This window comes from Lissotriton vulgaris, chromosome 12 (assembly GCF_964263255.1).
Source record: "Lissotriton vulgaris chromosome 12, aLisVul1.2, whole genome shotgun sequence".
NCBI classification, from domain to species: domain Eukaryota; kingdom Metazoa; phylum Chordata; class Amphibia; order Caudata; family Salamandridae; genus Lissotriton; species Lissotriton vulgaris.
Window position 1 is genome coordinate 650,404,133 of NC_141700.1, and position 13,253 is coordinate 650,417,385.

Here is a 13,253-nt window from a genome sequence, read left to right on the forward strand (position 1 = left end):
ACACCCTTTGCACCCTCTGCAAGACTTTCAAATGGATCCCCCCCCAAATCAAGGAAGACCATCACCCACTCACTCATAACCATCAGACTGGACTACGGGAATGCCCTCTACGCCTGGATCAACAAGTCTCTACTCCGCAAGCTCCAGACAATACAGAACACTGCAACCAGACTCATCCTCTGCATCCCTCAACACAAACACATCACCCAACACCTACGGGACCTCCACTAGCTCCCTGGCAAGAAGAGAGTCACTTTCAAGATACTCACCCATACCTACAAATGCCTCCACAACACTTGACGCAATACCTCAACGAGAGAATCTCCTTCCACATACCCAAAAGAAACCTCCGATCCACCAACTCTGCACATCCACAGAGCCAGAACAGAAGGAAGAGCCTTCTCTTACATTGCGACCAAGACCTGGAAGGATCTCCAGATTGACATCAGAAGTGCCCTCTCTCTGAGCGTCTTCAGAAAGACACTCAAGACCTGGCTTTTCGGCTGAACGGAGCTGCTCATCCACCCCCCCCCCCCCCGCCCCCCACCCCCCAGCGCCTTGAGACCTTCGCTGGTGAGTAATGCGCTTACAATTTCCTGATTGATTGATTGATTGATACACAATACGCCCCAGCCGTTCTCCTGGACAAAATGTACATATAACCCTAGGGGTAAACCCATGGAGGAAGATTTACAGTCGCTTTTACTGGCCCCTTGGCTTTGAAACAGTCGTCCCATGAAAGACTCTTTGCTCGATGTGGGAAGGGGTAGGCTGCAACACACTTTCCTGTGAAAACCAATAACTAACTGTGGAATCAGACGCATATTCTTGTGTCTGGAGTTTGCAAAAAGGCAAAAAAGATGGAATGGACTGCACCCAGAACAACTGGCATTAGATGAGTCTTTTGCAAGTATTACATTCAATGACTTTCATTGTTTAAACAAATTCTCTTGAGTGTGAGACAAAAACAATTTTCTATAATGCACCCAGTGCTTCAAACGAGCGTGCCATCTTCTGATGGACATCTATATGGAATTCCTGCTGTAGAGAAACACTGCTCCCGGATACCGTATACAATTTTGGGGTACTTGAATATTTCATGCTCCCTTTTTTATGTTGGCAAAATATATTTGGAAAAATGTGCTCACATTCACAAAACATTTTTGGAAAAAGGTTAACTTATTTGTGAATTGTTAACAGAGTAACAATGTGCACATTTTTGTGTGTAAGATTTTTTGTTAGGGACCATATGTGCGGTTAAAATTTTAGTGTAGCTTGCAGTGAGCTCAGGAAAAAAATACGCCTGCACTACAGTGCTTACTTTGTTTAAAAAAAAATGAGTGCGGTGGCCCAAAGTTTTACTCTAATGCCACCACCAGCGCTGCTAAATGCCGGGGTCTCCAAACACCAATGCTGCCCACTATTAATCCCAAATAATTTCTCTTTCTACTGTCACTCTGTACTTCTGAGCTCTTTATCTCAATCTTGCAGGTAACTTTGGTCATGTTCTGCCTCTACTTTCCCCCTTTGTCAATTTCAAGATTTCTCTTCCTCATTCCTTCCCCCTTTTCTGCCTTTCTCTAGCATAAAGTACAAATCCCACTAACTATCAAACATGGTCGATCAAAATTCTTTATTCGGTCACTTCAAGACCATAATAGTGCAGAACAAGATTATCATACCATAGTCCCAAGACTGCATAATTTAAAACACATTTAACAGATATCATAATACACAAATGGAGTTTTAAAAGTGACCTATAGAAATCATAAATGAGCTTTAAAACAGAATATATATCTGGAACGATTTCAGTATAAAAGTTAAGCGAAAATAACAGTTAAAAATATAAATGTGTGATATTCTGCTACAAGTTGTTCACATTTGTGCTCCACTTGCACAACTCTTTCTCACTTTTAAAGCAGATAAAATGTAATTTAAGAATGTAAAAAATAAAACAGGTGAATTCAAATGTTGTAAAAAAGCTAACCCTTCTTGATGTTTACTCAAATTCACTGTACGTGCCATGGGGCATGAAAAGGGAGATCTTAAAGTGCTATACAACCTGCTAAAAGCATAAAAGTGCTTTGTCGATTGAGTGGGCGTTCCGTCACATTGGCAAACTGGCAAGAAAGAAAACCAGGTCCCTGTGTGTGGGAAGGCAACCAAAAAGAGGATAGTACATAATCTCAAACGAGTAAAATAAAATCTTTATTCCGGTTTCTCAATCCAGGAAAGGTAAGGTTCCATATCTGAAGTAGTTGAGAAAGGCACATATTGGTCTATTGAAACTATTTAAGAGACTTTATAATTCCATCTTCTGTCTTCCATACAGAGAACCTGGATTTTTCCACCTCCTTATCATGACCATCAAAAATTCATGGGGTATCAAAAAGTTGACTTAGACCTAGATCACCGAGCGTGTTCTTGACATATGATAGCCAGAGGATGATGGCTTGCAGATTACTTAAATCTACACTGTCCTCTGTTACCTTATATGAGAAACCCATCTCAGGAGTAGACCATATTTTGATTCCCAGTAAAATGGGTGCCCGGCAAACACCATCCTCAAGATAGTCTAGGCCCAGTTCTTGGTGTAAAATCAAGCTTGGAGTTGTTTTAGGAACAGACAAAAGCCTAGACAGGAATTTATTTTCAGCTACCTGCACGCTTGCATAACCCCACACTACTGCCCTATATGAGCATATATTATGTTCGAATATATGACATATTATCGACAGACAGAATATAGACATACAAAAATATCGACACAAAAATATCGACATCAAAAATATTGGAGTTCTATCTACATAAGGGTAAGTACAAAAATATCGAAAGAAAATATTGTAGTACAAAAATATCGAAGTTAAAATTATCGTTTTTTTAAATGTATTAATAATAATGTAAAATAATTTAAAAATACATATAATTTAACAAATTATGAATATAAACATTAAAACATATTGAAAAAATATTAACTAATACATATACATTTAAAATACATTTAAAATTCTACATATAAATTAATATATATACTTACTCCACATATTGCAACAGTAGGGAAAGCGTTGGATAGCATAGGGGTAAAAATTACTATTCCCACTCCAGAGGGTGTAACAGTAGGGAAGCGTTGGTTAGCGTAGGGGTAAAAAATACTATTCCCACTCCACAGGGTGCAACAGTAGGGAAAGTGTTGGATAGCGTAGGGGTAAAAATTACTATTCCCACTCCAGAGAGTGCAACAGTAGGGAAAGCGTTGGATAGCGTAGGGGTAAAAATTACTGTTCCCACTCCAGAGAGTGCAACAGTAGGGAAAGCATTGGATAGCGTAGAGGTAAAAATTACTATTCCCACTCCAGAGGGTGCAACAATAGGGAAAGCGTTGTATAGCGTAGGGGTAAAAATTACTATTCCCACTCCAGAGGGTGCAACAGTAGGGAAAGCGTTGGATAGCGTAGGGGTAAAAATTACTATTCCCACTCCAAAGGGTGCAACAGTAGGGAAAGCGTTGGCTAGCGTAGGGGTAAAAATTACTATTCCCACTCCAGAGGGTGCAACAGTAGGGAAAGCGTTGGATAGCATGGGGGTAAAAATTACTTCCCACACTACTCCCCCTTTAACACACAACACACTACACATACAAAAAAACACAATTAATATAAATATCAATTAATGAATTAATAACAATTAATATTATTACATTGATGTAATTAATAATTAACTAATTAACACATATTAATTACCAATTAATAATTAATTACCAATTAATAATTGATTAACAAGATATTTACAAGAATAAACAATATTTATTAATACATTGTTTATAATTAATATTATGAAATAATTAAAAAAACTAATTACCAATTAATTAATTAACAATGAATTAACAATAAATACCATTAAATAAATACAATTTCTTTAATTAATGTAATTTAATAATGTCACACCCTATTCCCCAATAGACACACAACCCACTACACATTAATAAATCACATAAAAAATGTAATTGTCATGTAATCATTTAATTAGAATTAATTACCAATTAATTATTAATTAACAATAACAAAAAATAATAAATATTACTACATTAACTCTAATTAATTTAAGTAACTAATAAATAATAATTAATTACCAATTAATTTTTAATTAATAATTATTTTTTAATCAAAAATATTTTTTTTAAAACGTAATAATTCATTAATTATAATTAAATTACTTCCCACCCTATTCCCCTATGAACCCACAACCCGCTTTGATACTAAAATGCAAAATGTAAACAAAATTACTCATTTCTAAACATACATTAAAAACATATTTAACAAACATATAAACAACATAATAAAATACATAACACGAAACACAATTTCGATATTACTAACATACATACCTTAATATCGATATTCTGTCTATCGATATTATTGCACATCAATATTCTATACCGTCGAATTTAAAACATCGATATTATTGTATATCGATATTTTAATTTCGATATTTTGTCTCTCTACCATTATGTTTGCATCTCATTAAGAATCTTGTGGCCTAGTTTTTTGGCGAAGCTAATAACTTCTTTCCCAGAGGGCCATGTTTTGTGATCTTTAGACAACTAGCTGGTTGCAAGTCAGGTTTGCATTTAACAAAATACCCAAATGGGTAAAATGAGAGACTTTGGTAATAAGGTACCCTGCAATTTAAAATCGCTAATGTTTCTTGGGCCACTGATCAGGATAAAGAACTTCTTTTGATTGATTTGTAAAATTTAGGCCCCTCATAAAGTTACTAAAACCATCTAAAAGAGCCTGCAACCCATTTACAGTATGTGCAATAAGAGTAGAGTCGTCCACGTAGAGAAGAACGGGGATGATGTGAGATCCTATTTTTGGGACATTTGGGGAGTATGATAATAAGAATGAACCTAGGGCATTGATATAGAATAAAAATAAAAAGGGTGCTAAGATGCATCCCGGTCTTACCCCTTGTGTAAGCCTAATGGGGTTGGTACAATATCCAGGTTCAGTGTATTGTACCTTCATAAATGTGTCCCAATGCAGACACTTTAAAAGATCGAGTAATGGCAAGTCAATAACTGCTACCTCCATCAGCTCCCATCATTTCCTTCTATCCACTAAATCAAAGGCACACAAGAGGACTAGGAAGTATGTCAATGTCCCCTCTCCCGGCCTTGACATACTTTCCTAGAAGTAGAGATAAGTTAAGTGCTTGTTCAGTAATGCCGAATCCCAGGCAAAACCCATATTGTACCTCGGAGAAGAAAGAATTGGTGTACACCCAAGCTTCCAATTTCACCAAGATTACTTGCCCATATATTTTGGCCAAAGAATCTTTTAGCGATATGGGGCGATAATTTGTGGGGATATTCCTGTCATTCTTCTTCAAAATTGGAGCGGTAATTGATTACCTCCATGAATCAGGGGGTCCCTCTTTAATAAAGTCTCTGAATTTTTTTCCATTATTGGTGCCCAAAAAGGAGGATTACACCTAAACATGTAAACTGGAACTCCGTCGGAGCTGGATGCCTTCCCAGCTAGCAAACTCACTTAGTTGCAATTTAGCGAGTGGAGACAACACTGCATGTTCTATATTAAAGTTTTTCTCTTTTGGCAAACTGCCAGGGTTGTAAATGCGCGAAAAATGTTCAACCAATCACATTTTAGAATATGACAGTCAATACCTGAGGTGGTAACTTTGGTAAAAAATGGGTGGCTTATGACATCACAGAAAGCTCTTCTATCCCTCAATTCAGAGGACTTTTCTGAATCTTCCCAGGCTTTGAGTCTAATTTTATTCTTCCTCTTCCAGATAGCTTGTTTATAAGCTATTCTAGCTGCATTAACAATGTGGGGTTGTGTTTGTAGCTTTCTTGAGAGCCTCATAGGCAGCAGTGCATTCTGAGTTAAACCATCTTTGACCTTGTGGGACTTTTGGGTAATTGGTCTTATTTAGCTTACAAGAGACAGATTGACACATCATTGTAAAGCTCTTACAAATCCTAGTTGAAGTGGCCTCCTTCGAGAGACAGCATAAGATGTCCTAATAGTTGTTGGTAATGACATCAGTAAAACCTATGTTAGGGTCAATATATTCTTACTACATGCATGCCTCCTATGTATGATACAGTGTAAGATTATTCTAAGATCTGGGTCTAGGTGAGAGCGGCAAATAATCCTTATTCCCACAGGCCAAAGAATCCATTATGTGGACCGCTCACATAAGAATGGAGATGGGCCTTATGTTATCCACAGGTCTCTCTTGTCTTTCACTCTAGGAAAGCAAGTAATACTAAACTCCATGGAGCTGCAGACATGCCATTTCCCACTCTGCAACTCAGACCTCCCCCTTGTGTCTCATCTGTAGGCGTTCCCAGGCAGAACAAGGACTTCATTACATTTTCATATCTCCTCACGACCTCATCAATCCAACATACCTACACCACCCTCTTGGCTGACTGCAACCTCCCAAACAACATAAGCTAAAAAACACAAAACAAGAAACATTCAACCACATTTATCACAGAACACAGTACAGCATGTCGCACAACCAATGCACTGCAAAGGCCACATCCTTGAACTTGTCTTCTCAATATCACCAACAATCTAATGCAAACCACTCATACTCCTGGGACTAGACCAACCACTTTTTCATCCATATGTCAATGCTTAGCATCCAATCAACAAACCAAGGTCAACACAAAAAAGAAGACAAACCCTTCAGATCTTTCAAAGACTTCTCTACACACAACCTTGTACTTAAACTCATCTCTGTAAACTCTGCATCCGATGCCAACCCCCTTCTAAAAGACTTCAATACGTTTTTGGAAAGCTATGTGAACATCCACAACCAAACTACAACACAGTGCAAGCAAAGCCTTCAGAACCCTGGCATTCTAAATAGCTCCCATGCAATAAACAGTTCTTCTGCATACAGGAAAGAAAATGGACGAAAAAGAGATCCCAAGAACCTCTTGTGACTGAAGTTCTTCCACTAAACATGAAGACCGCTCATCACATCAACCAACACAAAGTACTATACCATCACTGTATCAACACCTTGGTGGACCTCACTTGATAGAAAAGTGCAATGCCATGAACCTCTTCTTCAGTGAAAAAATACAGATGGTCCAACAGCACAACAAATACACCAAGCCTGCTTTAATTCTTACATGCATCCCTTCCCATAGAATCCCTAATGATTATCATTCAAAGCCCTATCTCTCCCAAATGTCGCTTAAATATGCAACTCCCTCAAAGCCACTTCTATCGTACTTCATCATAGTGCTCTCTGGAGATGCTCTCTTACTCCTGCTTAGCACTGTCAATGATTCCCTCATTCAAGGAATCTTCTCAGAAACTCCGAAGCCTAGGCACCATCTTTTCATTCATTCAGAAACCTACAATAGTCCCTGATGACCTCGTCAACTACTGGCCCATCACTCACCTACCATTTATCTACAAGATCATTAAAAATGCAGAATATGTTCATCTCTAAGACCATATCAAAATGCTAACCATTTCATGCATGAATACCAGTCTGGCTTCAGATCTCACTTCAGCTTAGATACCACAACCGTACACATTGTTGATGATGCCCTCTTGTCCAGAGAGGCAGGTCACCCCTAGCTCCTGATATTGTTGGATCTCTCAGCTGGCTTTGACACAGTTTACCATCCCAACATCCCACCCTCACAGGCACCCTGGAGTATCGAATGGGATTTACCAGCAATGTCCTTCACTGGTTTCCAACTACCTTTCCAAATGACACCAGTTTGCTCGCATGGGAACATCAGGTCACAATAGATCTCTGTCTCTGGGGAGTCCCCCAGGGCTTTGTACAGTCTCCTGTCGGCTCCTATTCACAGTGTGTCATTGAAACCTAGTTATACCTGACTGATTAACCCTAATAATGGTGAAACCAGTCTTGGATTGCTTGTTTCCTGGTTCAGGTAGGACCTGGCCAAGCAGTTCACTCTGGACTGTTCCCAATAAAGCAGGAGGAAGACTAATGTTCATATGACTGGGATGCCAGTTGCTGAAACTAATTCAAGCATTCCATCCATCACTTTTTTTGTATACTATTCTAAAATAACAGCATCAAGATTCACCAGTGTGCAATGCCTACTTGAAAGCTCCCTCTGCTTCAGACATCCAACGCCTCAAATCCTGCGTGTACATTATTCAGAGCTGGATGCCCAGTGCCTACTTGAAGCTCACCCAAACAAATATGAAATGCCTGTTTTTGTCAATAACAATACATAAGATACAGTACAAACCTGGCTTAATTAAGTCATCCTTAACTGATTTGAACTCCAACTTTCACCGAATTGCAAGTCACTTTGACTCACTCTGGACACCAGCCTCACACTCACCATCCATTAACACATTGCCAAAATCAAAGATGTCCTGGCACCATCTCTCCTAAACAAAGTCGAACAATTTGTTTCAAAAAGTGACTTCAGAACTGCTGTCCAGGCCCTGCTACTCTTGCATCTGGGCGGTAGTAATGCCCAACTCCATGGCCTCGCAATCTCCACACTGGCCCCCCTTGGTGCACCCTGCAACACATCTCATATCGGGCCTGAAGAAACATTACCACATCACCCTTATCCTGATAAAACTCCATTGGCTTCCCTTGCCAGACCAAATCATTTTCAAGATCATCTGTATCATTTACAAAGCTATCAAAACTGGTAAACTGGCTTATCTTGAAAATAAGTTCACCATCTCTGGTAGATCTCAGCACACCCACAGCCAGGACACCATCAGACTGCAATGTAAGAAATGTAAAAAAGAAAAAATCAAGAAAGCATGCTATTTCCATCTGTGCACTCAAGATTTGGAACAACATCCCTGTATCCATCAGGACTGCCCCAAGGCTGCTCCAGTTTAGGAAAGAGTTGAAGACTCACCTCTTTAACCCCTTGGGTGCTCATGATGGCTCCACGCCATTATGAGTCACAGTAGGCATGTGCTCATGATGCCGTGGAGCCGTCATGCCGCTACCGCTCCGCCACCGCGGCACTAATTCCCCGCATGTATGGGCGAAACAATGAGTGGGCAGGGTCATCACGGCACCATGCCGTCATGAGCACATGCCGCCCGTGGAGCCGTCATGAGCACAGAAGCGCCACGCCCACTCCATAGCCCCCCGCGCCGGGGCGGAATTTGCGGCGTAGGGAAGGGGTTAAAGAACACTGCATCACAACCATCCACAGCTCAGCTTCATCTCCTCTTACTTGTTGATTTATGCTTGCCTTTGTCTGGGATCTCAAAGTAATGGTCAAGGAGAAAGAGGAAAGGCCCAAGATCCATGGATACCATCAAATAGGTGGCCCAGAGCGGGGGGGGGGCACCATGAGGGAGGCAATTTATTTATTTACAAAAGGTCAAAGACCACTTCCTCAGAGAGATAGCCTGAGAAAGGAAGTGAGAATTGGGGGCTTTTAAAAAAAAAACATTTTAAAGGCTCATTATTACCATTAGTGCAGCAAGTGGCATGGCACTATGGCCAAGTGTAATAGGAGGAACTGCGCCCCGTTTATGGCTATCTCACTACCAAAAAGAGAAATGGGGGCCCATGTCACCCTTGCTGTGCAGGGAATAGGACCTAAACAACAGGAGTGAGATGTGGGGATTTTATACCTTTATACGCAAAGGGGTGGATAGCCTGCCTTGAGTCTCAGGTGTAGAAGTAATTGCCCATATGGAGTGTGCAGAGAAGACAGGGATGTAGGTATCATTGGTGCTGAAGGTGCAGTGGCACCAGGGCCTGATGGTGTGAGAGGCCAGTTTAACCACACTTATGGCTTTGTTACTATGCTTTCTTGCTTGTATTTGGGCCCAGTGCAGCCTTGCCGGTGTTGCTTTGGGCCTCAGAGCTGCCCAAGGAAGAAGAAAATTGAAGCTGAGCAGATACCTAGCTTGGACTCAGAGTGATCATGGGGAGGGACTAGGGCAAGAGAGTGGCCCATGTTTTTAACAAAGGACAGCGACAGACCCTTTTTTGAAGTAGAAGCTATTTGTAGTGAAGCAGGTGCAAAGTACCTGTATCTTGGGGAATTGGAGGGCTATTACATTAGTTATGAGTGCCTTATTTCATAAAAGGATCGTGCAGGCTCATTTTCCTCGCTAGCAGTAGGCCAGAGAGACCCCTTGCTGCACAGAGGGTGGTAAGAATGGACAACGCATGGGAGAAAACTTCTGTTTTTATTTGATGCAGATGCTCATATTTAATATGGATTATGAGCTATACAAAAGGTACCCTTGAAATTTGATCATAAGCCCCCTCCACCTCGTGCTCAGCCCTGCCCCTCCTTCTCCCCCAATCTTATCATAACGTTTTGAAGGGGGACATGATGTGCTGCCCCAATGAGTTTTGAATTGTGGTATGCTCCCTGAAGTGGCTCAAGCCACTGGATAATTTAATGATATAGAGGCTGCTAGCCCACTATGCCTTTAATACTGAATAGTAGGCATATTTTATACTACATTCAACAGCATACTCCTTGCTACACATTTAAGCATTTTTGGGTTATAAGGACTTCATGCTGCAACTTTATGCCACTTCATGGTTAATAATGTAGCCAATTCATGCTGACTGTCTAGGAATATCCCTTTGAATTATTGATACAGGTCAAGTTAGACTTTTAAAGTTTTAAGGGCATTTCATCTTTAAAGATTGGGTCATATATGCTTGCATCTCAATTTTATTTCTTCCAAAGTCAAGCCAGTCACCCATCCATCCTCTTTGAGCTGGTAAATTGAGTGTCATCAATTGTAAACTGGCTTACAGTAACACCTTTACTGCACAGTAAAATGAACAACCGCAAAGGTGCACCACTAAATACTTCAAAGAACAGTGTTTTTGAAAAGTGTTTTTGAATATAATCAATTAATTGTCTATCAAGGTTCTTTATTTTCAATAATTAACACCAAACAGCCGACGCGTTTCGTCCGCAAGGGACTTCTTCAGGGCTTATATTTTGGCAAATTGCTTCCAAGTGATTCCTCAATAGAAAAGCTCCAATACGGCTCCTTACACAAAGTTGCTAGCTCATAAATAATGAAGACATGGACTCAATGTTCAAGTGCGACTAATCTTCATGTGAACTGTGAATAATAACGATGTCCTGTAATAGTGTTCTAGCTCTATTAAGAGTCTTGCCACAGATTGGAAATTGAGTTTATAAATAGTCTGGACAACCTATCTTTACTTGTGATGTCCTCTAGGTGTCCAACCATGGAAGCTAATCGAGTAAAGATGCAATGGCGACCTGTCAGGTCGATCGTAATAAATCGTCCTGTGGAGAAATATGTCCAGAGAGCCCTCGCCTCAACCGCAATCCGTATTCCGACTTAGCCTTTACTGCACAGTGCTTACAAACGGCAGAAGTATTGAGTTAAGGATTATTCCTTATTTTATTTTTATTTACTTATTTGACAGCGGCATCAACATTTCCTTCACTAACATTGTAAAACAATAGCTTCCATGATGGTACATGGTTCCATTAAAAATAGCACGGTTACAGTAGTACGGATAGAATATCATTGGTAGTATGCTTTAATTGCACCCTTTTTGTTATTCAGCTTGGCAATGACAACATATTTACTGAAGTTATGACATATTGGTTAGGCTATATTGTAAATTGAATTGTGCATTTTGACAGGGTGTGGGATAAGCACTGCAATGAGTACTATGCATATTTGCAGCAAGTATATGAGGGTTCACTCTCTTTCTCAAGCAGCAACAAGTGTCTTTTTAGCACCATTAGGAAAATATCCGGAAAGAGTAGTGCTAGGGTTGTTTCAATATAGAGGACCTAAATGGTGGACAGATAGGAACTTGTAGGCAGGACATGGTGGCTTTGTTTTGACAAAAAATGTTTTGGTAAGGAGCAGGTGTGACCTGCACAGGTAAGAGCGGTAGGGCAGGGCGGGGGTGAGGAGGAGGACGTCGACAGATGACAGGATAGGTAAATTATAGGTAAAATCAGCAATGCAGCGGCCGCAAGGTAAGTGGTTTTATTTCTTTTTTTATTTAATATTACCTATCCCATCGCCTGTCGACTTTCCCCCTACCCCCACCGCTCTTACCTGTGCCGGTCGCGCCTGGTTAGGCGATCATAGGTATCAAATAGGTGTGCATATGAGTAGCTTGTCAGTGGGGTCGGTTGGAGACAGACCGTTTATTTCTTTGAATGCAAGTGTTAGGAACTTGTATAAGATATGATTTTTGGCAGTGACAATCTGGCTTGGTAACAGTAAGCTGCTTTGAAGATACGTTTCAGCAGATTATAAAGTTTCGGTAAGCAAACCTGCGAAGCTACAAAAAAACTCTTACTATGGAATTTCTTCTTTAAATGAAAGACTCAAATGTGACAGGTAAGGTCTTAGTTCTCATTCATGCTGCCAGTAGGCTCAGTATACACACATCAGAGCATGTTGTAATAATTGCTGATTGCTCTTACCTCCATGTTGTTACATTGGAATTGATTCTAGTATCTGAAAACAAAGTGATAATATGCACTGAAACGACTTGCAACAATTAATTGTGCCTCTGATCACCCAACATGCATATCCACATTTTGAATCATTACCATAAAACAACTCTGAGTTTATTGATGAAGTGTCGATGAAGGACCGTTTGCAGTATTTTGATATTGTTACAAGCATGGCATGCCCTGGGGGTTGCAACACAACCCACTGGCAAGTGGAATGAATTGAACATTTAACTTTACCAATATTTTTGTTTAATTTAAAGGAACCTCTACAGGGAATAGCAGAGTAAACTAAAACTACTTCATCCATTGTGGAGTACATTACAATACTCCACCAGCTTTCATGCTTTAACTCACTAAGCAAGAGTTTCAAGTCAACTAATTAGTCGCCAATGTAAGTCCAGATAGCTCCTGCCTCAAATTTGCAGTCTGATCCTCAGGTTGGGAACAGGATTTCACTTGATTACATGCAATTGGTGGCTCATTTTAAGTCCCACTCTGGGTTGATTCACAAAGGTAACTTACACTTTTGAATACGTTTAAACTTTTGAGTAAGTTTACTACTTTTCGGCATTTACAACCTGAACTTTTGTAGAAACATAAACTTTTGTAGTATATCCAGCACTATACATGGACATCCACTGGTGCTGCAACACCCTCCCATAGAAAATAATGGAGGTAGTGACTTCTTCAAAAGTGTGAGTTACTACAAAAGTTGAAGTTACTACAAAAGTGGAGTTTGTGAATA